Genomic DNA, 26882 nt, shown 5'->3' on the forward strand with positions numbered 1-26882 from the left:
ATGGTATGGGCCTCCTTGTAACTGATGGTATTAGGTCTGACAGTGGTAGGAGCCTCCTTAAAACTGACCATATGTATAGATCTGCAGTCATGTGACTTTGTACATATTGTTCACATCATCAGACACGATCAGTAAAAGTTCTCTGCCATGAAGAAAACAAGCCTAAGATAATGTCTTTGTTCATACTAGTTGAAACATTGTGGAAATAAGCAGGAATGGAAATCAAACCAGAAATAGGAAAAAAAAAAAACATACAGTGACAACAAAGAGTGCAAAAAAAAAAAAAAAAAAAGAATATAAAGAGCAAGACCATAAGAGGAAGAAAAAAAAACAGGATATTCCATAAATAATGTGGTAAGTAAAGAGAAATCCTGGAACAACCACATGTTGATCAAAATTTGATGCATGCATGGTTAAGGAGAGATGAATTTAAACCAAAAGATGAAAGATTAATGATGACCATTCAAGACAGTGGACTATATGCATATTGATTTACAAATTTCAAAAAAAAATGTGGAGATGAAGACAAATCACCTTTTATGGTACAGAACTAGAAACGGTTACACATTTTGTTGCTGGGTGTGATATACTCATGGCTGAGAGTCACTATACTAAAGGACACAACAGTGTGGCATGACTGTTCCATTGGTTATTGCATAAATACTGCAACATAAGGTAGTCGAGAAGTATAAGAAACCAGAATTACAAGTAATTACTGGAAATGAAGCAGTTCTGAATACTTGGATCCTCCAACACTAACAGTTAGGAAAGCAGAGGCTACAAAACCAGATATCGTAGTCAAAGAAAAAATGTCAAAAGTAACATTAATTATTAAAATAGCTACACCTAACAAGTGTAGTGCCCTTAGTACTGCAGTTGTTGCACCTAACAATTATAGTGCTCCGAGTACTGCAAGATGCAAAATAATAAGATACGAACACAGTATGGGCTGAAGACACTCAGTTCCAGTAGTAATAGGAGGAGCAGGAATGTATTGCCTCAGCACAAAAGCAACATTTATATCGAATAGTCAGATCCATCAAAAATATCAATCTGATTGACGAATGTGATGTAAAATAGAATAAGAGGAAATATATAAATGTCTAGGGACAGATGAAAGATTGACAATAATATTAAAATGAGAACAAAGCTCAGTACGGAATATTTTAGACCAAAACTAATAGGAAAACTGCTTTGTCACACAGATGGCCCCAAAAAGTGTTGAAGCATTTCAGTATGAAAACTGCTTTGTACCTATTAAACAATGTATATAAAACAATATTTCACAAGTTTATATACCTCTTATTCTGAAGGAAGCACAGACTTCCATGAAATCGGTATAGGTTAGCACAGGATATCTGCCTTTGTGCACCATTTAATCCCTAGTCAGTTGTCCCATTTGAGAATCAAACCCTGTACCTTTCTGAGTTTGTAAGGTAAACACCTTACCATTATGCCAGTCCCTGCATGATATATATATATATATATATATATATATATATATATATATATATATATATATATATGTATATATATATATATAGTGTGTGTGTGTGTGAAATTGTAGTATATTTGCTGATGTCATAAGATTCACATTTTAGCAAACATTCTAAATCATGAAGAGAACAAGTCTTAAAATGACATCCTTTCACAACTTAGTAGAAATATTTCAGAAGGGAGTAGATGTGGAGATTAAACTAGAACTAGACAAAAAATAATAAATGCAAGTGCTAAAAAGCAAAATATAGCACACAATGACCATGACCAGAATAAAAGAAAATTAGAAAACCTACAAGATGTAGTGGCAAGTACAGAAAATGCCAGAACAGTCGTATGTTAGTCTGGTTTTGATGCAGGAATGACTAAGGGGAGAACTTAATACAAATAATAAAAGGTTACTAATAATGGCAGTTCAAGGTAGTATACTTTGTACATGTCGACGTACAAAACTTGTATAAAAGATTGAAATATACAAACAAATGCAGGATCTGCAGTACATAAGTAGAAGTAACACATTTATTTTTGTAGGCCTTTATACTGAAAGGCATAATAATGTGGCAGTGTTACACCTGAGTCTTTGGAAATACTATGGTACAATAGCAGCAAACAGGCACTACAAACCTGAATCATAAATAAATACTGAAACTTAAAAAGTACTGGCTTCATTGGATGTTCTAGTGCAAAGAGTTAGGGAAGCAGAAGCAAGAAAGTCAGATGTTTTATTTGTAGGAAAAGGACAAAAGTATAATTACTGAAATAGCAGTTATGTCATTCTGCTGTGTACTAATAAAGTTATGTACTAAGAAGATTGTGAACCACAGGGTAAGGCTGTGTGTAATAAGTATGCCCACGCCATTCTAACAGTTGTAGGAGCGGCTGGACTAATAATGAGAATCTCCCAGCATGCCAGTGTAAACCCATATGAACTGCATAAACGGTGGTTCTAGGTACAATGCACCCAGAGGGAGTTAAGCAATAATCCACCACCGTGTGCGGGCAAATCATGACATTCCTGCACACACAAGTGGATTATTGCTGTTATGCAATAACATTATTTAAGACAGAAATTGTGTACCTTTCATAACTAATGCTTTTGTATAATCTCACTTTCGTCTGCTTCCACGTTACCTTCTCTTTACTGATGTACCACGCATATGAATGGGACTTGCTTTCCTATGCTTGCAGAATGCAACAGAAGCACTGGGGGAAGGAGCATCTCCATTGCATTTTTTTGTTCTTTTCTTTTTTTTTAATAAAAAAAATACAAAAGTTTATTAAGGACATCACAAAAATATGAGGAAAATCAGGTGTGTTTGTGTTTCTTTAGTTCTGTAGAACATATCTGATTTTTCTAATATTTTGGTGTGTCCTCCATATAGAATGCTGTTATCCAGCATATACAAATAGAATATCTGGCCACTCAATGGTACTTTAGCATCCAAACTTTTTTCAATTGTTATATGCTCGATTTACAACAGGCACACTGATTTAGTTGTCAACTCAAAGTTCTGTTTTCTGTATACTAATGATCCTTTATTGTATCATTTTGGGTACATTGTAGGTACTAAGAGGCACACTGTTGGAAAGATCGGTTGATTGAAGCAGAACTGATTTCTTGAGCTGTATGTCATGACTTAAGAATCAGATCTATTCCTGTCATAGTAATAAATATCCTACATATTTGGAGAAATTAGAGAGAGGGAAACCTTAGGAATGTGCCCTGTAATGATGAGAGCAACAAAATATGAGACTCTAAATGGAAGAACTGCCTTTCTGACATGTCAAAATACATTTTAGAGAGTCCTCTTGAGCAAGATTGAATGAAAAATACTAATTTAATAAATTCTACTTGTAACCTAGCTTAAAAATGGAGTTCATTCTTGTCGCTGTATTAGAAACCCAAAAATACTGAGAAATTGAAAAAGGCAGGATCCATAGAAAAATGTGAAACATTCATAATTGATAGACGTAGTGCTAAGAAAACAAAAAGTAATAAAAAAAGAAAGTACCTAAGAGAATACCACCCTAGAATTACTGACTAGGGGTAAGTGTAAATCAAACAAGACTGGCTTGTATCACTATTGGAGAAATCCATAAAAGAAAATCTTTCACGGAAATGTCTTACAACTATAAATGGGCTAAAAGAAAACCACAATATAAAAACTCAAGATTTGCGTTACAATATTATTTCAATTGGTTGAGAAACGAGAAGTATATAGCAAAGATACAAAACAAGTAGTTTTGGTATGACTTGGGGAATGTCTTTTGGGACAACAACCATTGTGATGCCATCAAAAAAGAGAAGATGTTAATAAGTTTAGAAAAATACGCCTTGAGACCCTCTTGATTATAACAAGGTTGCTGAGCACATCGAAAAATAAAAACTAAGTTCTGTTATATATGAAAAAGAATGGAACAAGGTAATGTCAAGGGATCTAGAGACCAGGTCTAAAGAAGTTCATGAAATGTGAACTCCAAAACTAGATGTTGTACTTGACTTCCGGATAAAAGCATGTATTACTTTGCACTTTGATTTAGCCTTTTGTAAAACTATGTATAGATACCCTGAAGTGACACCTGGCAAGAAAACATACTACTGCTTAAAAGAGAACATACAAATAATTGTATGACCGATTGACTTTTAGTTTGTCTTCCAATAATATATAAGCTGTATACAGAAATGGATGCAGTTAAAGTCTGTAGTAATTTATTAAAAAATTGCTTATGGCAGTAAAACAGAAAGGTAATTAAAAGAAAACTGCAGAAATTAGGATTATTTGTTATTAAGTAAGGCCATAACAGAGAGCTGTAAAAGGGGACTGAACCTCACTGTAGGAGGGATAAATAAAAAATGGCATTTTACACCATTTAACATTCGTGAATTATAGAATACATGCAGATATACAATGTTCAACACATTAATAACATTGCAATGCAGTTTAGTAGCTGAGCCATACAAAAGGGCAAATTACTATAAAATGTATAAGAATCCATTAGGGAATATTCAACAGATATTGCCCTGGCTGTTTTTTCTTATCTTCAATCCATAGTTACTTATCAGTCTAGGCTGTGGATACAGTTGATTTCAAGCAAACAGTGCTTTCACATTACACTTATAGATGATTGAAAACTATATATAAGGATATGGAAATCAGTCAAGAAATGGATAAGAATCCTTTCACAGAAGAAGGTGTGGTAAGGAACAGCAAAAATGCAAAGGCCATGATTAAAAGAAGGGAAGATTTGGAAGGACCCAATTGTTTTGGCAAGTATAACAAATTCTTGAAACAACCTCATGTTTATCAAGTTTTGACATATTATAAAATTAAGGAGATGGGAGCATCTTTTGTACAGAACTACTCACTGAGAGGCATAAACGTATGATATACCAATATGTAAAGCAGAAACTAGAGCAGTGTGGGACTTGACACTTAAACAGTTCTAGAAGGAGGAATTGGACTAATAAAACATTTCCAAGCATATGCTACCAGTACAGCTCTCCTAGAATGAACTACAGAAGGAGATCATTCTTGGTGTAAAGTACCGCTGACAGATATCAAAGATCGAAGCAAATCTGATTTTGTGAACTGTAATTTTGCCTTTAATTAAGAAAGGATCCATTCCTGTCATGAGATTAAGAAACTTAAACATTTGGACAAACTAGAGAGAGTGGCCTTCTGCATTCAGCACATCTGTATGATATTTTTTCCTCTCAGGGCTCTCAACAGTGAAAGAGAGTATGTATGAATGACCTACAGGACGTTGATTAAAATTTAATTTATCCTCAGACATTAGTGGGTTCCTTTATGTGGTTTATGTCATTGTGTACTAATTGCCAACATACAAAACTGATGTACACATGGACTGTTGTAGAAAAAGATAAAAATGAAAATGGACACTTCATGCACTTTTGTCAAGAAAAAAAAACACAGCCATGGCAAAGTTACTATAGCCAGGGTTGGTAAAACAACTAATGTAAAATAATAATGAAAATAATTTTCTCACAATGTCAGGCCAAGATCCTGGCCACCCATCTGTGATAGAGAAAATGGTTCACAAAAAGTTAAGAACATGATTAGCTGGACAAAATGCTAAGAAACAATCAGATGGGCCATACATGATAAGAAAGCACTTGTGTTTCGATGTTGTTGAACAGTAAACCAAGTACTCCCCAATAAAGAATATGGAGCAATGTACAAGAAAAAAATTGAACAGAGAGAAATAATTCCAGGTGAAAAATACTAAGGTATGTGTGTAATACCTTTGTAAAACAAATTGAAATGAGTACACAGATGAAGGAACATTAAGCTAAAGAATGTTTCAAAAGAAGTATTATAAGACAGAAGATGTACCAGACATTTTCAAAAATCATGAAAGAATTGTGGAATTAAGAAATATTGATACAGTAGATGAATTAACTAATAAACACTCACAATAACTTCAAAGGTATGTGAAGATATGCACAGGCAAACACACCCAAGCATGGCAAGTATTACTGAAGAGCAAATAATGACAGAAGAGGGACATGTTAAAAAGTGAACAGTTTGGTAGTCCAGAAAGGAAGCAAAAACTGAAGTAATGCAACCAGTAAGTGAATGAGTTGAATTGGAACTCCTTGATGTATGCAGTGTCCCATCGTAATAGTTCATTAAACACATATATACCAAAGAAGTGAGAGAAGAGCTAGAGTAAGCTGTCAATGAAGAAGAGTGTTCATTAAAACAGATACATGCTACAAAAGTATGTAAAAAAAAGCAACTAAAACAAGGTATTCGTAATGAAGATTTTTCACAAAATTTCAGAAACGCTAGAAAAAATAATTTCAAAGCCAGAAGAAGACTGAGAGGCAAACACTGGTGTCAGATGGAAATCTTAGTTAAGAGATTTAATCAAGATAATTGTGTGTGTGTGTGTGTGTGTGTGTGTGTGTGTGTGTGTGTGTTGTACATACGTGTGTAATAAAAATATATAATACACATTTACGCCCACATAGCTATATTTATATATAGATAGACATAAGACTCCATGTGGTCCTGCATATCCACAAAACAAACAGCACCAGAATTACCCATTCTAAAGACTTAAACCTTGCTTGTGATATAAATAGGACCTGCTGGAGAGATAGGTATGTATCCCAGAGACTACCCCGTCTATGGAACAGGCTCCCCATCCATGTAAAGCAGAGTTCCTCCCTAACCCAATTCAAGTGCAACTTGGACAACTGGATGGGAAACAGGAAATTCATCCCTGGTTTGGCACCTATGTCTCTAATGCAAACAAGTAACCTGTAAATAGTTCATCTCCCAGGCCCATGCTTACACTTATCTAGGGTATCAGAACTTGTCACAGATTTGGGATGCATAGCTAGGCTTAAAAAGGCTCTTGTGGTCATTAGCCTAGTAAACACCTGTGAACCTCTGGTGAATAAGACACAGTTAGAAGATTAATAAAACAAACACACTAACTGGAACCATCAAGCAAGATCTACATGATAAAACAGGATATATATTTGTGCATTTAAACTAATTATAGACAGCATATTACCAGTAGGCCACGGTGGTGCAGCAGTTAGCGTTGGCACCTCACAGCAAGAGGCTCTCCGGTTTGATCCCTGGCTGGAGTGCCTTCTGTGTGGAGTCTGCATGTCCTCCCCGCAATCGACTAAAATTTAAAAAAGGCATGCAGGTAGGTGTGTGCATGTCTGGGTGTGCCTTCTCTGAAGGTTTGGTGCTGGGCTGGCAACTTGACACCATAAAAATCACTGCCAATCATAAGCAGACCAGAGATCCGCTGTGGTGACCCCTAACCGGGAAAAGCCGAAATACTTTTTTTACAGACAGCATATTACCAAGAAAACAATAAATTAATCAAGGAAAGCTGTGTAATAAATATGCTGTATCAAGAGTGCTCCCAAAAGTCTAATTGATATGACAAAATGTCAAACACAAAATTTGCCCTTTCCTAGTGGTGTGATCCCAGAATTGGTATATATAGTTAAGTAGGGACTTTCCCCCAGCATTAAATAGTTTTTCAACATTCTCATGTTTCAACTTTTGTTGGCTTGCTCAAATGTGAACGAACTCATAAAGGATATGAAAAAGAATAGAAGAAAATGAACAGGTAAAAATTCTTAGGTGGATGTACTTATAAAAGAAAACACTGTATAAAACAGATCATGATTTTCTTTACATTATTTCCAGCAACAAATTTAAAATAGCTGCAAAAGTTTGGGCAAAAAGTGAGATGCACAAAATTACATTAAAAAGATACAAAATAAGCAAATTTGGGAATAACCCAAAGAAGTTTTACAAGGGACTGGTGAGGAAAATGGCAAACATTATGACACTAACAAAAATAGAAGGAACTAAGTCCTAAAGAAATGTAAAAAAAAAAAAAAAACTTCAATGCAGGAAAGACAGTGGATAAAAGATATAAAAAATGCCAGTATAGAGGATATGTAATGGAATTAAGTAACTGACCGTAATATGCAGACAAGGTTAAGAAAGACTCCCAGATGTAAAACTCTTAGGTCCCACTGTTTAAGAAAAAAAAAAAAAAGGAAAAAAAAAAGCATTCCAGTACAGAAGATATGAAATGGAATGAGGAAACTGCCAGTAAGACAGAGGTAAGGTTAAAAATGGCTCCCAAGTGGGTAACTGATTCCAGATGCCTCGCCCAATGTCTGGCTAAGGTATTAACTTCACTGCAGCATGATTTAGCCATGATTAAAAAATCTACATAGATAGAAGGTAATGGTATGTTCCACAGCTGTATTTGAAACATTCCCGTAATGCTTCTTTACCTTTGGTGCGATTCCAAAAGACTTGCTGTCTGTGTAAGTGACTTAGTCTGGTGTAAGCCTGCCTTATAGATAGGTCTTACACTGGAGTAGGTCCTACATTGGAGTATGTCACAGTCATTAAAGGAAAACTCCACCTTAGAACTAAAAAAATCTATTTTTTCACTCTAGCTCTGTTGTCTGAGTTATTTCAACCTCTCAAAATCACGCTAAATGGTTCTTGTAGAATTTTAGTATGCTTTCTGCAAAATGGCTATCAATGGGGCTTGACATATCAACGTGATCTTATTTTACTTCAGCCTTTCTCTTTCCCATAATCCATTTCAAGTCTGCTTTATATCAGTAATGTTATACATAAGGTCATTAACATATAATGGGACTAGTGTCAGTCACTGTCATCTTCTATACCTTCTGTAACAGGGCTGCTTCTTTTATTTCTTGGTAATGTTCCACAAAATAGCACAAACAGTTGAAAGACAGAGAAGACGTAACCTCCCAAGCAGGCAGCAGTAATGTAACAGATGTAACTCTACGAAAGTGATAAAATCCAAATCCAAAAAGAGATGGATTTCAGGTTTTTCCCTCTCTTGAATATAAAATTAGGTTTAACACCTAATTTTTCTATCAATTCCTCATTGTTTAGAATATGTTGCCAGTTCTTCAGTAAAATCAGTTGTATATCTAAAGAGTCACTATTAAAAGTGGAAATAAAGCTGATTTTTGAGGAGTTGACTCTCTCCGAAATATTATTACTGCTACTGTTCTCAAGAGTTATATGTAATGAGTCCGAGTCCGAGTCCAAAATTATAGTAGGTACTTCCGTAACAGTAATTTTCTTTTTAAGAAGGGGGTAATAAGTCCCATTCAATCTTTTAGTGTCAACTTCATGAAACAAGTCCAAGAATAAGTCTATGGGGTAATTTCTACTTGTGAACATGTTTTCAAGTTTTTTACATTCATCATAGAAAGTCAGTTCCCTGTTACACATTCTTGCTGCTCTTATAAGTTGTCCTTTAATTACAGCTCTTTTTTGTTTAAAGGGGTGCGAACTATTGAAGTGTAACAGGGAATTACAATATGTGGATTTTCTATGTATTCTTGAAACATATTCACAATTAAGGTCATCCTTAGATAGTTTTACATCTAAGTAGTCTATTTCAATGGTAGAAAACGAAAAAGTGAATTTCAAGAATGCAGTAGAATCATTACAATATTGTAATAATTTAATAGCTGTTTCTGCATCTCCATCAAGTAGGATGAAGATGTCGTCCAAGTATCTGGTGTATAGTATTATTTTCTCCCTTTCGATGTTCTTGAAAAGATGGAATTTCTCCCATAGCTATACCTTGTGTCTGTAGGTACACTTTTTCATTAAATATAAAATAGTTAGATGTTAGTATTATATCTAACAATTCTGACACTATGTCTATCTCATTTCTTATTGCACCCAGGTCTTCGAGTATCAGGGATATCCATTCCACTGCTTATGTTATTCATACTATTGAGAAAGGACCAGGAGTCCGTAGTGATCCTAGATATTTAGTTAGATTCTATCTACTAGTTGTGCACAAAAGGTGGATTATGTAAGTCTTTGTAATCACAGGATTTGATGTCAATATAGTTGTATGTATCCATGTCTATTTTACCTTCTATGAACATGTCTCTAAAGTACCCTTTTATTCTTGTTTTAGATATGTTGAGGCTGGACCAGCTAATATTTGTTCCATCTTTTCAGTGTAGGAGTGGTTGTCAAAAATGACTAACCCTCCTCCCTTATCTGGTTTTATAACCCTAGTTGCTGACGAACAAAGTTGGTTAAGGCATAAATTTTGTTCTGTTATAATTCACTTGTCTTTTCCTTGTCCTGGTGTTTGATCTCAAATTCCTGATGTCAATCTCACATGATTTTTGGGTTAAAAGTACTAGCTAGTTTCAGTCTATGATCTTGTATGGCATTGGTGTTACTAAATAGGGAATTCAGGTTAAGTTTCCTTACATAACATTTCAGGTCTATAATAGTAAAATTGTAAATATTAAAATCACCCTTCTTGTTAGTCAAAATGGTTAAATTATTCAATGAGTGATTATTATTATTTGTTATAGTTTCTGTTGTAGTCGGTCCACTTGTAAAGATTGAATTTACGTTATTACAGTGTTCTGGGGTCACAATATTTAATGTCTGGTGTTGTTCCATCTCTTTTGTTGGGGTTTGAAATTGAATTGGTGTTATAATTTGGCTGTCTGTTATTAACGCAGTTGGTGCTTCCATTTGTTCAAAGTCTTGGTCGTGATTAGCTATGTCAGAACCAACTGACTCGGACTCATTACATATAACTCTTGAGAACAGTAGCAGTAATAATATTTAAATCAGCTTTATTTCCACTTTTAATAGTGACTCTTTAGATATACAACTGATTTTACTGAAGAACTGGCAACATATTCTAAACAATGAGGAATTGATAGGAGTTACATCTGTTACATTACTGCTGCCTGCTTGGGAGGTTACGTCTTCTCAATTCTTTTATTTCTTGACAGGCCTTCATTTGTGTGAGTCTCAGGGCGTGTTTTACAGTATACTAAGAACTAAGGAGTTATACAGCTGCAACCAAAACAGTTGCTAAACTGCAGGCCTTTGTTCAAAGTATCATATCGTTTTGTAGTCCAAGATGATTTGACAGCCCCTCCCCCTACACTTTGGTAAATGTTGCTGATACAAGAATTACAAGAAAAATATTTATGTCACAGACATCTTTGGCGCTACATTCAAGTCATCTTAAAATGTAAAGTAGTATAAACAACAAGCATTTAAAGTTTGAAGCTTAGCATTTCAATACCGTGATGCTACTTATGTAAATTTGTCAAAAGAGGTGACAACTGCATTTGAAGCATTGACTGATTTAATTGCTCTGTTTTGCTCTGAAAGGCATGGCTACATTGGAACCAGCTGTGACTCAGTGTAAGTTCTCAAACTCTCTGCAATAAAGACAATTAAAAAGTTTCACACCTCTCTGTCTTGTTTACAGCAACCTGAGCTCCTAACTACACATTTCTCTATGTCTGTGTTATGTCATGCAAGTGTAGACATATTCCTCTGCAACTCATGTGAGACGTTAAGCTTAAAAAAGTGGGTGGTCTTTCCCTTCTTTTGGTACCAAAATTAGGAAATGAAAGGTTTATAAAGTACAAGCACGTTTCAGGTACATACACAGTACTGGAATCATATTATAGGGAGAAAAGCAGCTTAAGAGTTGAGTTAAACGGTAGGAGAAGGTGGAGTCTTCCTTTAAAAGTAAGTGTTTTAGAATCTGTCCCCTGATGTTTACTATACATTGAAGGTGTAGAAAGCAAGAAGGTGCTGCCTACATATACTTCTGAACTGCTTTTATGTCATTTGTTAAAGAATTAAGCCCATTGTGCACAAGTGGGCTTTTTCAAGAGTCACCCAGGAACACTATCCTGTTAAGTTGTTTTCTTAAAGTTGCACAGGTGAAGACAAAGAATCAGTCCCATATACCATAAAGCCAATTAGCTGAGAATAGCCTTAACTCTTTGAGCTGTGCTCAAAACAAAACTTATAGGGCTGAAGTTTCATGATTAGAATCCTAACCATCTAAAAAAATTGGGTTTGGCATAATGGTTAAGGTCTTTAATTCATAGGTACAAAGTACATGGTTTGATTCCGACCTGGTATTTTTGTCTTGTCTTAAAATGGCCCTTCACCTATGAAATGAGCAGGCTGTTGTGTGACCAGTGCAGGCAACTACAAGCATTCAAGTTATGGATTATTTTTGCTAAGCATACTGGCACTTCATTCCAAATGGAGTGTAAAGTAGATTTATAGTAGACATTGAGTGGTAAATTAATTGATTCTTTCTTGAATACAGAATGGATTGATTGTTTATTGACACCTGACATATTCAATTCTCAAAACATTCTCCAGTCTTGCTCACACAATCTTCTTTCCCCAAGAATGATGCCCTTTTTGTGCCTGTCTAATCTCTTTTGTTTACTGTAAATATAAATAACTTTCCCATTTAATTGCGCACTACTTTCAGTGCATTGTATTATGTATTCTGGCAGTATGAGACTTGTATGTTAATCACAACATCTTATCTCTAAATAATGCAAAATTTGTTTATAATTATGTAACTGCTCAGTTGCTTCAGTCTACTTTTGTTTTGCCTTGACTGAGTCTGAACAGTGCTCTAGTCCACTCAGCAAATTTGAATAAATAATAAAGAACTAAAAATAGGTGCCAGACTACTTCCTTTACATTGCCTGATTTTGTGGGGCTTGGCATGGATGTCAGCTCCCAAAAAATCCTTCGATGGAAAAGTCTGGTAGTACTGTTGATTACTGCCTGAGGTGTATCAGTTCCCTGTGTGTTACCTGCTACAAAAGGTTTCAGAAGTAAGATTTTATGGTCTGGATATATCTGTTAATTAGTGTTATTCCTTTATGTTGTTTCACAAAAAAATGGAACACAAAGCCGTGAAAAATAGTAAACAACTTCAATAAAAATGGCTAGAAATAAAACCATAAAAATCCTTTATTTTGACATCCAATAAGCGCTTTCGTCTTGTTCAAAAGATTTCTTCAGACTGAATGTTACAGAGTAAAACACCATATTTATACTATCTTAAAATCGTGTGACTCAGTTAGTGTCTAAGCCATTTTTATTGAAGTTATTCCTTTATGTTGTCATGTTTTCATGGTGTCTATGTACAGTTTTTGTATCCAAGACAAAATTATAGTACAGTCAATATTTATGTTTATTTACTGGTTTTATTATCAACAGAAGAAAATATTGCATTTACAAAAGAATCCAAAGTGTTACAAATTAGTAAAAATGCACACTTTTTATAATTTCGTGGAGCTTGACATTGATGTGGGCTTCCCAGAAATTCATGGTTGGAACAGTGTTGTACACAAAGGGAACCTGTAATGTTAGGTTTGTTTTTTAAATTTTTGTCGGATGTTGCCAAACTCATTTAATCAGTTTAATACTTACTGTCATAGTCTTGTGGTCAAGATCACAACTGAAATGGTACTCGGAGAGCTGAAATACCCATTTAACAGATGTGAGACAGACAGAAAGAAAGATGAGTGGATAGATAGACAAACAGACGGAAACATTTCTGGCCTGCATATAGTATCTGCTGAAAGATTTATCTAGAAGTATGGTAGGGTTCCATTTGATTACTATGCTGTATTTTCTTTAAACAGGCAATGTTGTTTAATAAAAAAATATGCAGTGTTTGTGAACCTACTGCAGTTCAATTTGTTTGATTGTGAAAAAGTACTGCAAGGAAGATATAAATGTAACTCACTTCATTTTCTTCTCATGCAAGCATTTTCCTCATTATGCATCTACTGCATCAGTAATGAGTTAAATGCTTCAATAAACCACTTAAATACAAATGTTTAAAGCTGGCAACTAAAACAGTTAGCCATTTAAAGTGCTACTACATTCTGAGGCTGTCCAACAAAAGGCTAACTGGCTGAAATTGAAAAAGTGTATAAAGTGTCTGGAAATTCTTATTTTTATCTGTACTTAAGTTCATTTAAACAGTCTGTTATGTCTTGTTAATAATTTGCATCTGTTTTAACTGCTTTTAAATGACTATGTTACTTTAAATCAGCATTTTTGTTGTTTCTGATCATACAACATCTGGATAACGTTTTGCAAGCTTTTTAAGCTTTTATTCAGTAATTGTAGTAAATAGTTGCAATGTTGTCTTTTAAGTGATCTGACTTGGAAAAAAAATCCTGGTTATCCTTTTGTGACAGAAATAGAGAACCAGGCTGCATTGCATTCTGGTTACTTCCAGGCTGGTGTAGAGTTTCAGTTAATTGATGTTGTTGTCTGAGGCCAAAAACTTACTAGTTAAAGGATCACTACAGAAAATAATATAAAAACATTTTTTTTAACTTTTCCTTATGTTTGGTTCATTGCAAATCTTTATGTACCAAAAAGTAGTAGTCACTACTAATTTCATTCTGTTTGTAACCCTGAATGCCCTCCTTGGGGCAGGCATCCTGATGAGAGTTTGTTTTCTTGTCAGGTTAAATCTTCCCCATAATGCACTGTAAGTGAACAGTTTATGAGATTACAATGTCTGTGGCTGGGCAGTCAGATCACAGTCCCACTGACTTAAAATGGAAGAACTGAGAATAAGAACTAATTTTGAGAGGCTTCAGCAAGAGTAGCCTTCACTGTTGTGCAGTGCCTCTTACAAATATGTTTTCTATTGATACATTACACATGCTGTGAAAAAAAATCTTCAAGAATTACTAGCTCATCTGTGAGGTAACAGAGTTTAGACAGTCAACTTTTATCTGCTTCAGTTCTTTCTTATGTTACTTCTCCCATGTTCCCTCCCTCAGCTAGCAGGAGTATCATATTTCACACTCTGTTAGGTTCAGCTAATTAGTCAGCTTTGCATAACAACACACATCAAACAGGTAAGTTTGCAGTCTACCTGGCATACCAATAAGCGTTTCCTCATCTCTCTCTCTCTTCCTGTCATCTGAATAGTACATTCACAGAAATAATGTTACAAAATGCCTTTAGCAGTCCTTAATACAAAGCTGTTTTAAGTATTCCTGAAACCATGTCTGCAGCATACATTGATTAACAATTCATTTTGGCTGCTCACAGATTTCACTGAATATGACTGAAAGTTAATACTCCGATCATTAACCAAATAACAGTCTTGTCTGCTTTACATAGCAGTGCAGTCCTCTGCCTTGTTACTTCTTAGGCCATACCAATGATTTTGCCTTATTTTTGTCAGTAGTACCACTACTTTGGTATTCACATATTTGTTGATGTTATGCTTTTTTTATATAACTTAATGTTTCACCCTTCACACAATGCAGTGCCTGCTATCACCGTCCCAAACAGTATACATACTGTTCTAGCTTAATGGCAGTAGTGTTTTCCAGTGCACATTTCCACAACAAACTTTTCTATTCACTGTTATCTAAAATTCCTTACATTTCCTTCAGAAGCTAGATACAAGTGATTATCTCAAACAATATGTTTTATACCACAGTCTTTTTGAGACAATTTGCAGTTGACCAGATAGCAATTTCAGTGTAGTCTGTTGTAATTCTTATTAACTGTTTGTTCCCCCACCAGAAGTACTGCACATATTCTACAAAGTTTATCATCCCCCACTCAGAGCTGAGGTCACTTTGGTTACTTCTTGTAATTTAGACACCATAATCACTCTTCAGATGTCCATTCAAATGATTAACAATGTTCCAAAGAGTGTAAGTGAACCACATTTGAATTATGACAACCCATCTTCAAAGAAAAAAATTCACCCATACCTACTATGAACCTATGCAGATCTTCTCAGGTTGCGGCTACACAGAACTGAACCACTAAAGACACACTGATGACATCGGACCATCAGACTACAAACATCTGAACATCAGGTTGTTCCTGTAGCTCTGTTCCACAAGACATACACACGCACACAAATGTATTACCCAGGAAAGAGCTAGTATGCACCTTTCTACTAGAGCAATGCCCATAGGGCAAACCAAGCATCCAAAAGTCATGTCAACAGACCATCCCAATGCATTACTTACCATGCAGATTAACAACCTATAACATCTCACAGCGACAGCATCTACACCCATGAGAAAGATACACACATTGCATGTAACTTCTACATATCACAGTCATGAGTATGCATACAAATACACTTTCGGCATTATACACCACATCGCCACAAATACACATTCTGCATTATACATTGTATTACCTCACTGCCTCTCACATATACTACCAAAATAATATACATAGAAAGTGAAAATTACTCCATTCAGTAACTAAGATACTATTATGCGACAAAGGCATACCATACCTCTCAACTTTACAGATTTTTGCAGAATTTCCAATTTTTTTGCCTCAAATATTTGGTCTGTTCCTTATAAAGTGTATGGTTTTCTAGTAAATCACTGAGGATTGAAGTCACTAAATAATGACCAAATAATGACATATATTTGAGTTTCAGACTTCATATCCTTCAGAAAATGCATGCTAACACAAATCCTGTTATTCTAGCAGCCTTCCAAGTTTATAAGAGCAATATTTAAAAATCTGTCCCTATTTTTGGGCCTTTGTCCCCCCATTATTTTAGGCTTTGTCCAGATTTCTTGCTTTAGGAAGCGGAGAGGTATAAAGCATGATGGCATGACACTGTATGTGCAATGATAAACATAAGTTAACTAAAACAATTTGTCTGTAATACCTTGGGGTGTGTTCCACCATCCAGAATTACACACGCAAACACACAGGGCCTGATTTGGGTAACATTACATCTCTTCAGGACAGGAATTTGTGCCCAGTGTAGGAAATGTTATCCATAGCTGCAGTTTTCTGAACTCAGTTTAACTGCTGCATGTATTAAATATTCTCTATTAAAAGTCATTCTTCCAAGTCGAGTTCTTCAGAAGAGCTTCAGATAAGTATTGTACTTCTTTTAAACTTTAAGAAAATGCTTATTGTAAATAAAAATGCATATGTTTGCCCTTTTACACACAGTTGTGTAGAAACAAAATGAGAGAGAAGTTCATTAGAATGAGATGAGGATGTTGCAGTGGACAGCAACTTTGTATGGAAATCAATGAGCACTGAGTACTTTGTTATAGTGCATGTAGCAAGGCATGCCATCTGCACTTATGGACAGAAATAGTGGCATAGAAGGCTTCTCAATGTCCAAGATGGGTGACAAAACTAGAGCAGAAAGTTTTCCCCTTTGTATATGTCACCATCTTGTATTTTTATTATATGAATTTAGTTGTTACAGCTGGGCTCAAGCTTGAAAGACCATTTTGAACAGGAACATCAACAAGGCAAATGTGATGATAAAGCCTAGTAGGATTGTACACAAACATCAACTTACATGTGCTGCAAGGATGAGCAATGGGGGCATTGAAAGAAAAGACCAAAACACTTCATATTTCCAGTGCAAAGGACAGTGCTTTGGTTTTAAACTGCTAAGCTCTAACATCAAAGTGCAGGCCAGCCAGTGAGAGTACAAACATAGCCCATGGCAACAATACTGCATAACAACAAAGATTATAATATTTTTCTAAAGTTTGAGTGCTCATCAATAATACACAAGGCACTATTCGGATGTTTTAGCAACTACAAGTACTTAAGTTGCTAAGCCTAATGAATAACAATGATCCTGGTTTTCAGTACAGGAAGGGACAAGCTGAGTTAACAGGTATCATGCTGAGAAGAATTATTAATTATGCAGACATAAAAAAAAAAACTAGTAATCTCCGTGGAATCCCCGAAGTCTCAAACAACCAACTAAACAAGTGTAGTGGGTCCAAAAACAAAACAGTGTAAGAAACTTCTCTGTGTGGAAGATTTTCAGTTCATATATCTCTAGTTAATCACTGTATATTAATCAGATCAGAAAATAGCAGTAGAAGTAGCGAACTTAAACTCATCAAGTCAAAAAAAAAAAAAAATATATATATATATATATATATATATATATATATATAATATGAAATATTGTACAGAATTACTAAGTATTCGAAAGTAATCCAAGCAAGGCAGGCAGTCTGTTTCCAGTCGAAAATCCTTTTGACTCCTCAGTGAATGGCTGCAATTGACTGTTCACCAAAAGAAGATGAAGAAGGAGATGTGATACATATGCATGGGTCCCCTAAGTCAGACACAACGGCTTAGCACATTTACAGGCATCTCACCAGTAGCATTAGATAAAGCATGAGAAATGCCACTGAGCAAGCTAGTTTTTAAACTGCAGAGGCACAGTGATAGACGCGTGGTACTTGTGTCCCAAAATAATTACATCTAAGGATGGAGAGGATATCTGAAAGTAAGCCAAAAGACATATACATGTGTATTTATTTATTCATTTCAGTATTTATGCAACCTCTATTCCACTGTCAAGAAAACTGTCACGTTTAGGACAGGGAGGTGTGAGGCCATATCTGTGTTTGCTAGTAAACATCTTGTTACATGAGGAAATCTTACAAGATAACATAAGGCAATTAGTAGAGCTCACGTTGGTAACAATACCATGTTCAACCATCTGACTGTCAATTACTAATTTCCTTGTATGCCTGTCATACAGACTGCTTATATAAGTCGCATCAAACAGGCATGTCACCAAATGGAATACAGGCATTATGGGTCTGATCCATACCTCTCAACCTGTTAAAGCAAGAAATCTGGACAAAGCCATAAGCAATGTGGGGGGGACAAAGCCCCCAAAATAGGGACAGTTTTTAAATATTGCTCTTACAAGCTTAGAAAGTTGATGGAATAACAGGTTTTCAATTAGCCTGGATTTTTTAAAGGGTAAGAAGCTTGAAACTCAAATTATTGTCATTATATTCTGACTTGAATCCTCAATGATTTGCTAGAAAACTACAGTTTTTGTAAGAAATGGACTAAACATTTTAAGCAAAAATCTGGACATTCTGCAAAAATCTGGACAGTTGAGAAGTATGGTGCCACTAACTGTTGTTCAAGCATATTGTGGCATTTCTTCACAAATTGTTTTATTTATTTATTGACATTTGGTGACCGGGAAAGTCTGACTGGGTCAGAAACCCATTCTCAGCGGAGGACCAGGGAGAAAAGCTGCACCTAAAGTAGAGACGTAATAATTTACAGCTGTGTTTACACATTGCATTCTATTAAAGCAGAAAACAGTTTAGCATTAGGACATTATTACTTAGAGTTATAGACACAGTGCAGGTGATTAGAATAGCAGTTTATATTCAAAACTTTGTCTAGGATACTGGGTAGACTTATATTTATAAGAAGATAGGATTAATCATTTTGAGTAAAAAGTTTGTTTTGTAGATTTTTAGGCGTGAAAGGTTTGCTGTAAGTTACTAGACAGAGGGAGTATGCTTGTTAAGAATAATAGCATTAAAACAGAGTTGGGGAGAAAGTGGGAGATGAGGGTGGAGGAGAGGCAGCTGGCGAGGAAGATAGGCAATATCAGCTCTAAAGTGACTAGATAAAAATTTAATATGTTAGTCTTTAGAAGAGGAGCAAGGACAGGTGTGAATGTTAAAAAGTGATTTTTTAGAGTAAGTTTGAAGGTTTTAAAGGCGTCTTAAGATGCTAATATTAGAGGGTAGGATATTCCATAATTTTTCAATGGTAAAGGAGTAGAGGCTATGACCAGCTCTTTTGTTAGGTTTGTATACTTTTAAAAGCTGTTTATTAGTGGAATGGAGATTTCTGGATGGAGTATAAGGCTGTAGGATAGGTTTTAATGCTGGGCAGCTGTCTGGCTTATATATTATGTTATGTGCTAGAGTTAATTGTAGAAAACTGAGGTAATGGGGGAAATCTAGCCAGTTTGGTTCATTGAGGGATTAGCAGTGGTGTGTGTGATAAGATAAGCCTGTTGCAAATTTTGCTGTTTTGTAGTAGCATGATTGCAGTGGAGGTTGGTGATTATAGGGGCCACATACAAGAGCGAGGGAAGTAAGGAAGTATTGGCAAGTATTTTTTGATGGAGTTGTCCATGAAATGCTTATGTCTCTAGAGTTTACCAAGCATGAAGTGTGCATTTATTATGCAGTGTTCAAAAGAGAGTTTTGTCATCTATGGTGATGCCAAGTAAGTTGGTTTGAGTTAAAATTTATATTTCTCTATTAATTTGTGAATATATCTTAGTTAAGATCAAGTGGTTTTGATGTGAACAGTAACATTTTGGTCTTATTGGGATTAACTAGTAATTGTGCATCATTTAGCCAGGTATCAATAGAAGTGAAGGCATCTTGTGTCATTGTTAGGAGATTTTGAAGGTTATTAGTGGAGGCGATAATGTTGGAATCATCATCATATTGGATGAGTGTGCTTTGAAGGGAGGCAGTATGAAGATTATTAATGAAAAAATTGAAAAGCAAGGGTCCAAGAATGGATCCTTGAGGGACTCCAGTTTTATTTACCAGGTACTGTGACAGATTAGTTTCCATCAAACGCATTGCTGCCTATTGGTTAAATAGTTGGCAAACCATTTTTGAGTATGTAGAACACATCCCTGCGTAGATATTTGGTGTAATAGTTTTTGATGTGATACTGTGTCAAAGGCCTTAGATAAGTCCAGTAGGATTACAGAGATTAGATAGCCAGTGTCCAAGCTTTGTTTACAGTATTTGTGAATTATATTAGTGCAGTCGTTGTGCTGTGTGCTGGGCAAAAACCATGTTGGGTGGGAGCAATGAGATTATTGTATATAAGATGATGCATTAGTTGCATATGTATACACTTTTCCAGTATTTTAGATAAAAGGGAGAGGATAGAGATAGGACAATAATTCATTTGTTTTTCCACCCTTATGTAAAGGTGTTATGAATGATTTTTTTCCAAAGGTTAGGGACTTCAGATTCTGTGATGGATCTATTAATCAGGATGATACTGAGGTAGGCTATTGCATCTGCTATGAGTTTTAAGTATTCTGAAGGCATGTTATCTGAGGAGAGGGAGCAAGGTTTTAATTTGAGAAGAAGTTTATGTATTAGAGAGGTGAGAATAGGCTGTAGAGTGAAAGTAGGAGTTATCGACTTAGCTGTAAGGGTTCCCTGGTTATGGGGGTTGTTAGTGCTGGTATTGCTGTTTATTAATTCAGGTGGTACTAGGTTTGTTTGTTCAGGTTACATTTGTGTTTGGTGTAGGATGAATTACTAATCTAAGTATACTTGCTATGAAATGGGAATTGAACATATTAGCTATGGCAGATGGATCTTTCTCAGGAGCTGGTAAAGGATTTTGAGTGGACCCAGGAGTGAGGAGTGCTGAAATGAAACTTTATTTTTTTTTTTGGGGGGGGGGTGTTTTGGTTAGTTAGTTGTGGAGATAAGTATTTTTATTTTGTCAGCAATGACTCATTTTTTTACTTTATTCCGGAGCTGCTTGTGTACAAGTAGATTGGCATCATTTTTATTCTTGCTCCAGTCTTTTCAGGCTCAGTCTATAGTTTACATTATTTGTTTTGTGGCCTTAGCCAGGGTGTATGGTTTATTTATGTTCTTTTGGTATGTACAGTGGCTGTGCTGTTAAGGGTATCTAAGAAAAGTTTGTTAAAGTGGTTAATGGCATGAACCAGAGGTACTGTTTTCAATGGGGACCAGTTTATTTTTTAAGATATTATTGAATAGTTGTTGGTTGAATTTGGTTAGATTTCATGAAGTTTTGTAGGTATTGTGCTTAGGCTCTTTGTTGGGGTTTCTGTAGGTATACGCTGGTAAATGGACACTAAGGCTATTAGGGAGCATGTGGGAAATGGAGTATTTGTGGGGCTCAGTTACCAAGATGCAGTCTAAGGTTGCACCTAGGTGATTATTATTTTGCACTCTGGTAGGGGTAGTGATAAGCTGTGTGAAGCCAAGAAGGTTGATGCTATTAGTTGGGGAGTGTGTGATGAGAGTTTGCCAGTTGATATTTAAATCTCCCATAATAATAGTTTCATTGCTAATATTTGTGGAGGTCAATGAAAGGCTTTTAGTATTGGAATATTTTGGCTGGGTGTATGTAGATTACAACAATGCATATTTGTTCAGATGTATTTAATTGTATGGATGTAAAGAGAATTTTGGCATTACTAAAGGAAGGGATTGGTTTTAAGAGGGGAGATATAATATAGTTGTTACGATAGATTAATACTATGCCGCCTGCTTTTTTATGACTTCTGTCATTTCTTAGCATGTTGTATCCTTCAGGAACTAGTTCTGTATTTTGAATGTGTGGCTTTAACCAAGTTTAAGTGATGACTGTTATATCTGGAGAATATTGCTTAGGTCATAAGTGAAAGTTGGTAATCTTTTCAGATACTATGTACTTATTGTTATAAGACGCATATGGTGAGAACGAGGAAAGAAAGTTGCTTGGGTAGGTCCAGGGTTGGGATGAATATCTCTCATTGGGAAAGTTTGAGGAGATGGTTAATGAGATGGTGAAGGAGACTAGTTTTACTAGTAGGTTTGGTGACCATATTAGGTAATAGGTTAAATTTTGCGGAAGTGGAAAAGAACTGGATTTTTATGAGGAGACTGTGGTGATGTTTAATTAGGCTGGGGCTTATTTGAGAGAAACTGTGTGCACAGTCAGAGATGTGGTGAGAGTGTATATATAGCTGATTGTGTCAGGGAGCATTTGAGGGATGTAAGTTGTAAAAATATGCTAAATGAAGTGATTAGAGATAGTAAGAGAATACTGAAGTGTTAAGGAAATAGCGTTATGATGTATGATAGGATTTGTGTGTTGGGTTTTGAAGTAGTGAGAGTAGATAAGAGGGAGAGAGTTTTAGCTTGATGTGGAGAGATTAAAAAGAGAAGTTCAAGTTGTGTTTAAGGCTATATTTTAGCAGACACACATTTAGGAGTAATAGAGTGAAAGTAAGATAGTAATTACAAATTCCGTAGGTGTTAATAGAGTGAGATAGGAAGATTATGTCCTTAGTGGATATTGATGGTGAGGGGAGGAGCTATGGTAAGTATAAATGTAATTCATTGGGGGTGGGTAGGAGAGCAAAGAGAGCCTGGGCATAGCGAGGGTGAATGGAGCAGGGCTACACCAAGCTGTAACAGCCCTAGAGAGAGACAATCAACAAGGTGAGATGTTAAGGCAGAACAAAAGGTAACATTATGCAAGGAAAAAACTTTGCAAGCATGGGAGTTTAATGTACATAGGAGTTAGATATAAATGCTTTTACTGTCATCTGGATACAAAGATTATGGCAAAGAATGAGAGGTAAAGCATTATGCAAGAGAAGATTAAAAGAAAGGTAGCAGGTACTTCTGGAAGGAAGATAAGTGCAATAAGTAGAACAACAAGATAACTAATTACTGCTGTTAGTGAGAGATAGGAGGGTGGTGGTGAGTTCTGGTGATAAGATACAGATGACTGACATTGTTAAAAAATAGGCAGGTTATTGTTGTGTTGCATAGCCATACTTTGCTTCACTTGGTTGGTTTAGGGTATCTTGAAGGGCATCAGTTGGTCAGAGGTTCATTTTCTTATTTAGGCTTGTTTCTGTACTGCTGGTCAGGAGAGTAAGATCGTAGGCCCTTTGGACTAAAGGATGGCTGAGGTATCACTGTTAATTCTGCAAAAAAAAAGGAGGAAGACAGATTAGAGGGGAAGTAATAGGTAGAGTACAGGTAAAATGAATAGATAGAAAAGGAGGTAGGCACTTAGATTTAAACTATACTGGTAAATATAAGAGAAAAGGCAGTAGGTATGAACAGTGAAAAGAAGCAGCAGGTAGCAATAATTTGGCCAGTAGGGAGTGTGAGGGGAATAGGACAGTTGCAGGTGAGAATAAAATTGTTTCATTTGTAACTGTAACTGTATTCTCAGTGACTGTATGACTCGGGTTATGCTACAAATCAAATAATCAAATACCAGTTTGTTGGAACTTTAGTATCTCAATACTGTATGGTAAAACTTTAGATGCATGCACGATAAAATTAGCCAATAGTAAGTAGGGTAGTTCTTACTAACACAGAAAATTTAACATTAATAAGACGCAGCGCTAGCAGTTCAGAACTCGAAAGAATGAATGAGGATAATACACTACTCATGCGTTATTTCTATTATATGTGTTCTTAACCAGAAATACACTAGTGTTACAGACTGAAATAGTCACAGAAAGCATGAAGAGAAATACTGCTCCTGCTGATAATAGGTAAGGCAGTTTAATGCTGGACAAGCTGTAACTGTAACCTAGGACCCTAAGCTATCAGTACGGGTTGTATATAAGTGTATTTGGAAGTATGCAGCCCTAGGTGTTCTAGATTTTCTATTTTCAAAGACACAGACCTGGATAACGAACAATACTATAATCTGAAGAATGCCAGGTTATCAAATACAGGAAAAATGGAAGCGTATTTGGAAAGATGCTAATCAGGTGTACTTATTTCTCAACACGTTGATATGATAGATGCTATAAACTGAAAGACATTCAGCTGGCTATAAAAATTACTGGTAAGCGTATTAGGAATATGCAGCCTGGCCATTCTCTCTTTAAACAGAGACACAGACCTGATTAACAGTTAAAGCTCAATGCGAAAGGGACACTACAGCAAGTGAGCAGCTACTTTAACAAACAGAGTGCATGAAGGGCAAGCAGTTTGCTTCACACATGAAATAGCACCAACAATGATCTGGCAATGGCAATAAGGTACCATTACTACTTGAGGAACCACTTGTCTGCATGAATTTACCTCATGAGCCAATGCAAACTAATACGTCCAAGTACCTTCATCAAACCTCAGCAGCATCATTCTAGCTTCAAGACCCCCAATGTACGCACACTTACTGAAATACACATCTTTCGCAAAGATGGGTATGCAGTCGTACATGAGTTAACAAGAGCATGTTAGAAGCAGTCAGTTTGCTGATTTGTATTCTGGCCTTGTATTCACCAGAAATGTATAACTAACATAACAAGGCCAAATAATTGTCTTCAACATTTGGCTAGCTGGTGCCATCCTAACAAGATGCAGCATGAGCCACCCTGATAACACGTCATACTTTACTTAGGCTACAGGTACTGATCGCTAGTAAACCATTTCTTGATCTAACTGGTTGGGCATGTACCACATCTCAGCATCGCTTGGGAATGTTGACCAGGATGGAGCACCACCCAATAATAACAGTCAGGTCTCACAACAGCATGGAAGCATTACAGCTGTTGTGATTGCAGTGTACTGATGGATACTAGAAATATAAAGCACCATACTAAAAAGAGTTGGCTAGTCTTTGGATACAGTCTGCTATACTGTTGCAAACATGGTATATGAGAATTATTTCTTCATAGTCTGGGTGTAGTGCAGACGCTATGATTTGGAAGTCATATCAACTTTATAGTACAGATCACAGAAACACTTCTTGTCGATTTGCTTCAGTTCAGCATCACACACAGTGAAACTCAGTACTCAAAATCAGGGATAGTTTGTAAATTACAGTAAATTCAGTAAGAATTTTCATTTGAAGTATATGGTTTACCGCAGAATGCATTTTCTTAAGTATAACAGGTACATCATTAATGACATTACCATCTGCCTGTAATCATTTCCTATACAGTATCTTAAAAAGGTACTGCAGGACCCAGGGCAAAACCAGGAAGACAAATTATGGCCTTTCTGCAGGAAAAAAGGTCACAATTGGGAGCAGTATAGTAGGAGAACTACTACAAAATGTTTGCAGTAATCTCCTTCAGTTTGGCAGAAGTTAGACCTCAAAATAAACCTAACATACAGTGCATTCCTCCAACCAAAATCAAAATACATTGTCTAGCTGCATCACCAACAAGCATTTTCTTCCAGTAAATAAACTAATGACTCATCTGAAATCTGTACAAATGTTGTTTTACCAATTATTTAGTTACTTCATGTAATGTGATTATTGTCTGTAAACAGGAACATTTTCTCTTAATGCCCTCTGACCTTTAACTTCTGGAAAAATACTCTTACATGAACAAAAAAAAAGATATGTAACGGCACTTGCATTTTTTACAACTTTGCATGCCAATTAGAAATTTCTAGTACAGGAGACATGTACATATGGAATAGCTGTCCTTGTTTAGGCCTAGGTAAGTTAAGACTGATGACAAGATGCATTGAGCAACACTGTCTGAGGGTGAAGGGCCATCATTGCAAATTAATGTCATGACAGTGGCAGACTTCTGGATGTCTCTGTATGGGAACCATAAAAGTAATTTGATAAGTGCCCAAGGGTAAGGCATGGGAGCTGAACTCCATGTCTGTTATGATTGTACCAGGTTGATAATTTCTTATGTCAGTAACATACACTAGTGGCAAGCTGTACTGTGAATTCAGCGCTTATTAACAGTGGCGTATCTACTCTACAATCTCATCAGGGGTGCAGAAATGATTGCACACGACACAAAGTACATTTGTTTATATAACTTCAATGGCATGCAGATATTGCACTGATGCACAAAAGAGAAGTTAGACTAACATGAAGTAGTGGTTTTACACAATGGTGCATCAGCTGTCACTATGGTTATGGTTATGGACTCCTCTATCATGGAACATAGCATGCCGTGTGTCAGTACTGCATCACAGACTGATAATGTTAGCTTTACATGAACACAAGTGGAGGACACATTAACACTGGCAAAAGTGACTGTGGTGGGCACAGAACTACCCGAGTACAAGGACACAACAATGTTGCCCATGGAGCCCACCCACAGCTCTCCAGTGTTCAAAGAAAGTCAGGTCATTTCTGCAACACTACTAGAGAAGCAACCCCATTCCTTGCCTGTGTACTGGCAGTGGGTAGTGGCAGAACATTTAAGTAATAAAATTATTTGAAGTCAATAATACCTGTAACCAAATGCTGCTAATATGTAGGAAGGAAACCAGAGGCAAAGATGGCGTAATGGTTCAGGTCTTTGCCTCCCATGCATAAGGTATAAACTTTGATCATGACTTCTTGCCATTACCATGTGGAGTTTGCATGTTCTCCATGTGTCTCTGTGGGATTCCTCCCACTTCTCAAAATCATGCTGAGTGTTTCCACCTCAAACATATC

General features: G+C 36.0%; 1 protein-coding gene across 1 annotated transcript in view; it reads left to right on the forward strand.

Moving 5' to 3' along the window:
- LOC122814365 (zinc finger protein 729-like) overlaps nt 1-26882 on the forward strand; it is a 448289-nt gene that overhangs the window by 129862 nt on the left and 291545 nt on the right.

Source organism: Protopterus annectens, chromosome 10.part0 (assembly GCF_019279795.1).
Source record: "Protopterus annectens isolate FY-2018-M chromosome 10.part0, PAN1.0, whole genome shotgun sequence".
In the NCBI taxonomy this organism is placed as follows: Eukaryota; Metazoa; Chordata; order Ceratodontiformes; family Protopteridae; genus Protopterus; species Protopterus annectens.